Consider the following 5,971-nt stretch of genomic DNA (forward strand, 5'->3'; position numbering starts at 1 on the left):
CTGAAGATCAGTGGCATCTACAGTCCTGAGTGGCTGATTACGACTGCTATTACATGGTCCATTCGTCCAAGCCACTGTCATGATGTAATGACTGAGGTGTCCTTGTCCCTTTTTTGATGTAGTTGCCATCAAGGTGTTTGAGTGTAACTCCTCGATGATTGTTGTGATTTGACGTATTAAGTCCCAATAAGCGTGCGCTGTTTGTAAGTTTGACCGGCTTTACTCACTGAATAAATTAATTGTCATGATTTATCGAACACTATTTCTCGTTGATTTTGCAAAATCTCATCCTGGTTTAAGGTGAGTGATGGGGAAAGAATCTTCTGTCTTCTGCCCTTATCTTGGGACCTTCTCTTCTCTTTGTTTCTTGCTGTGTCTCCATGTTTTCTTTCTTGGAACTTGTGACTTCTCAGGCATAGGGATTGGATTTGTTGTTCAGTGAAAATTATTTGAAAGGATTACCAGTTATGTTTGTTATGAGATATGAAGTTTGAATAGATCACAGAAGTCATAATCTGCCTTCAGATGTACATTTGTTCATTAGGTATTTAAGAGAAATATACTCGTGTTTATTATTCCCAGATGGTCATAATGCTAATGCAGAGCTGGTTTACGGTCACTGCTATTGTTGTGGCTGCTATTATCCGTCGCTAATGGCCTTCACTTGTCTTCCGTGCAGGTGTGCATCCCTTATCCCATTCTGTCGCTGGATTTCCCCCGTCCTTTAAGTAATGGGGTGAGGCATGAGACACATTATTTAACATCCACCTGGCTCATTGTCCGCCCTAATGCAAGGTGTGAGTCAGTGAATTCTTTCCTTTATTCGCTGGCTTGTTGTTAACACTATGTTGTGCAATCGCTACTCTCTCACTCAGACATGTAGCTTCCCATCAACTTTGTGCTTTTTTACATCAGCTTGGCTGCTTCTTCCTTCCACAGACGATGGTAATGACATGGCTCTGTGTCTTCTGTATCACCTTGTGACCATTACTTACAGGTCTTTTTCCGAAATGTGCAATAAAGTTTACATCGTATAATTACATGGATAACATAACAAATATGAACTTTTACATCGAATAATTAAATAGATAACCTTGTACCTTAATAATACAATGAATTAAATGATGGATATTAAATTTTTTCTCAGCACTTTACACGAATTTATCATTTACATACTTTACCTTACTTTATTTTGACTGTTTTAACGGTTCCTTCACTTTGTGTATGAGTATGGATTGGTGATATGTGGATTTGTTAATTAGTTCTCCATGCTATTAACTTCCTTTCATTAATTTTTTGATCTACTTTAACGATTTATTTGATTGGTATTTGCTTAGTATTACGGTACTTAATTTAATATAATTACTTATCTGCCTGTTGATTTCTGCTGTTTCCTGAAACATATCCACAGTTTTTCTGTATTATCTGTGATTGATTTATTTTTATTTTCCTTGTTAATTGCCATATGATTACTGTAATAAATTTTATTCATTATAAGCATTAAGGTGGCTTACATGGTGTAGACCAATATTCTTTCCCATTCTTGGGTTCACCAGTTCCACAGCATTCGCTTAAAATGCCATATTAATTACCATAGGTCCTTTATACATGGGATAAAATTTATGACAAACGTGTTTCCCTTTATTCGATAACAAGTGAGTTCTAACAAGAACCAACTCTCCCACCATGAATATTCGTGTAGACGCACCTGTGTTAGCTATGAGCTTCTGTTAATCCGCTGCTCGTTCGATGTTTTCAAGTACAACTTTTATTATCTGCTGGTGTGATGGTCTTCTGGATGGGGAGAACTGTATCACTTCTCTTACCCTATCCACTTGTCTTTTACTCTGGAGTACAGTGAGTGGCGGTATGCATGTAGCACTGTGTGGAATTTCATTAATGATAGTTTCCAAACAAGGTTTAGATCTATATTGGGGCCCAATATCTGAAATCAACTTTTCTGCATGTCCGACTTGTTTGAGGAAATCACGTTGATGTGCTTTACTGATTGTAACATCCGTTGCATGTGTCAAAGGGGTCAATGTGACATACTTTGATGTTTATTCTACAACCACGAAAGTAAATGTGTTCCCATTCCGTGTCCTTGGTAATGGTCCCATCAAATCGGTTGCTGCTAGATGTTTCAGTTTTTTTCGGTATTATAGGTGATAATGGTGGTCTAGTCCGAAGTGCAGCATGTTTGGCTCGTTGGAAATCTTTGCGCTTTTTAAGTATTTGACAAATTCGTCTTTCCATGTTGGGGAAATGTGCAGTCTCTTTAAGTTTCATAAAACACTTCTTCGTCCCAAAGTGTCCAGTACTTAAGTGAGTGTAGCATATATACTTCTTTATTAATTGATCAGGAACACATAGTGCTCACAAACTAATGTTTGGGTCTCGTCTGTGGAACAGCACATCATTCTTCAGCAAATAATGCTGACGAATGTCAATCGAGTTCTTGTCTTTCCATTTATGTCTGGCCCTTATGGATCTTTGTTCTGTTCGTTTGCAATGTTTGAAAAGGCTGTTGTGACGTAATTCTCAAAAGGAACTTCTCTTGCATAGTATATGCCAACTTGGTCTTGATCTGTATCGAACTTACCTGGGGTTGCACCATGTGGGAAACGGGAAAGAATATCTGCTAAGGTGTTAGCTGGTCCTGCAATACGTTTTACACCGAAATCATACTCTTGAAAGATTAAAATCTACGTTGCTAGCCTACCATGTGTCAAATTAGCTTAGAGTAAAAACCCAAGAGCTTTATGATCTATGTAAACAATAGTTACGCTCCCCAATAGAAAATATCTAAACTTGCACATCACCAGACTACTGCTAAAGCTTCCAGCTCTGTAATGGAATAGTTCCTCTCGCTCTTTGATGAGACACGACTCGCAAATGCCATGGTTTTATGTGTTACAAGTCCATCTTGTTCTTAGCGTGAAAATAATTCTACGCCAGATCCAGTCTTGGCGCTGTCTGTTGCCATACAAAAATCTTGTGTATGATCTGGGTGTGACAGAATCGGTGCTTCCGCTTACGCGTTTTCCAACTTTCGAAATTCTTGTTCTGCCGTATCATCCCACATCCATGGAGTGTTTTTACCAGCTGAACTGCATAATCGAGGTATAGTTAGAGTGTCTATACAGATGAACATTTTAAAGAACGTTACTAGTCACAGGAATCCTCTGAGTGTCTTCCTATTATATGGTGTTACAAAGTTTCTTATTGCCTCTAGTTTCTGTGGATTCGGCTTTATTCCCTGTGCAGATATGATATGTCCTAGAAAATTTTTATGTTGTGCTCCAAATGTGGATTTTTCCAAATCTACCGGTACACCATGTTTTTAAGAGTTTTCATTAATGTATCCCAAATTTTCATTATATTTCTACAGGATGTCATCTACATAACATATGAATCATTGCTGTAATTCCTTAGGTAAAATACTTCCTAGACTTCGAATAAAAGTGGTGGATGAAATGTTCAATCCGAAAGGGAGTCTTTTTAGTCCATAACACCTTCCAAAATCAGTAAATGCTGTGTATTTCCTGCATTCTGGTGCTAGTTCAGTTTGCCAAAAACTACTTTGTAAATCGAGTGATGAGAATACTTTTACATTATGAAATTTTTGTTGTAAATCTTCTAGTCTCTCGGGATGATCTGTTTCTGGAATTATAATTGTGTTATTTGTCTGGAATCCAACAATAAACGTATCGTTCCATCTTTCTTTTCTACAACGCGTAACGGGCTGTTATAAGTTGATGATATCTGTTCAATAGTACCCTTTTGTTCCATCTAATTTAACTCCAAGAATACAGCTCATCGGTAACTCAATGGAATGTTATATGGAGCTGCTCTAAGAGGCTTGTGGTCCTTAACCTCGATTCTGTATTGCAAATTTTTAATTGCTTCCGCTTTCGGTTCAAATACCATCGCATGCTTGCGCAATATTCCATCTAAATTCTACTTTTGGAATCGGTTAACTCCTCTAGACTTTCTATTCTTTTCTCCATCTCTGTGTGAATGTCTTCAAGTATCTCTGCATTCATTGGCTCAGATTCGTTCATCGTTAGGTATCGCGGGTAACCTGACACGCAATATCCCCATCTACTTGCATGTGTAACTGTGTAAAATTTCCGCATATTTCTGTACGCCTCAGGTTGTCTTCGAATTTTAAAGTGATTTCTCTTAAACTGACACTTCCTCAGTCCATGTCTAACACAGCTTTATGTTGATTAAGAAAATCAGCTCCGATAATCATATCTTTGGTACTATGACCAGATTCGTTTCTATTATATGAACCTGGCAGTCAAATGCAAGTCTTGTGTGCCTTGTGACGTTCGACGAACGTCCCATAATTGATCCGTGTACTTTAACCTTTCGAGTTCCGAACACTAACAAATCATTGTAATTATTGCTACTATTAAATAACGGCTCTAATATCGTCGTTAATTCTCTCCCACAATCTGTTATTGCGTTAGCAACAACACCCTTTACTATTACACGCAGTATCGGACTTATCTCTGAAGTACTCTCGTCTTTGACTTCCTCCATTAATATATCCTCAATTATGTCGTAACTTAATCGGTTTATATGTGTTTCTTCGATAGTTTGAGGAGAAGTATTTCCTCTCAAATTGTGTAACTGTATTCTTGCCGCTTTTAGGTCAGATTCCACCTAAATCAATATAGATTTTAAAGCCTCATTTTGACACCTTCCTCTCTCTTTTAGATTTGTCTCTTCGTGACACATCCACATGATCGTATTTAATTTGGATTTTAAAACATGGTACGTATTCTTTAAATGTGATAGTATCTCACGTTTACATTATGAGGATTCGTCAGGTTCTACATTAGGTGTATCTGTACACGCACCCTGATTCAGTTCGTTTCCATCTTTGTTATCTGCCACTGAGGGTTGCAGATGCAAACTTTCAGCTATGTCGTCTTTTATTACGACGCTGTTTTCTGTATCTGGTTTGATGATTACATAGTCTCGGTAATACTGAAATGGTTCAAATGGCTCTGAGCACTATGGGACTTAACTTCTGAGGTCATCAGTCCCCTAGAACTTAGAACTACTTAAACCTAACTAATCTAAGGACATCACACACATCCATTACCGAGGCAGGATTCGAACCTGCGACTATAACGGTCGCGTGGTTCCAGACTGAAGCGCCTAGAACCGCTCGGCCTCTCCGGCCGGCTCGGTAATAATGCCGTACTATGTCCTCATATGTGCCACAATTGTATACGTTAGATTCTGATTTATCCGCCTGTTCAGATACGTTTGATCTGGTTCGTTTTCCGATCCAGGTGTACTTATTCGCACTTTCTTCTTTTTTTCTGACCTATGTTAGTCGTATTTTTTGGGTTACTCTTGTCGTCTGGATCAATCGTACTGTGACTGATTACGTTAGAATATGTATTATCCTGCTGAAAATCATCTGCACTATATACATCACTGCTTCCTCATTATTACCTAGTTCATGAATAGGTAAAGCTAGGATTTTGTCCTCATCGTCAGTATCTGTCCAATCTATCTCGTCCCAAAACTTCAGTTGTGACTTCCTTCCTATCCGCGGTATCTCTCCGAATACTTTTGACGATCCTTCTCTCGTTCCTATTTCCACTTCCGATAGCTGTCCTAACCTGTTTATCGCTGTGGTTACTTTTTTATCCGTCTCTGCAAAAAGTGTATTATCTGCTTGAACCCCTGCAATACCTAACGTCTGTCATTCTACACGCTTCACAGGACTTGGTGGTCGCAATTCAAACTCTCTCTGTGGTTCATTTCTCCGGCAAGTAACTGAAATATTTGGCTGCATTCTTGCACCACCTCCCAAACTGCTTTCTCTCCATTGACCTGGCGATCGCTAATTAAAATCAGTTTGCCTGTTTTCCCGAGTTCTCCAGTTTCCATTCCTATTTTCGTCCCTATTTCAAATGGCTCTGAGCACTATGGGACTTAACAT

This window comes from Schistocerca piceifrons, chromosome X, assembly GCF_021461385.2.
Source record: "Schistocerca piceifrons isolate TAMUIC-IGC-003096 chromosome X, iqSchPice1.1, whole genome shotgun sequence".
Lineage (NCBI taxonomy): Eukaryota > Metazoa > Arthropoda > Insecta > Orthoptera > Acrididae > Schistocerca > Schistocerca piceifrons.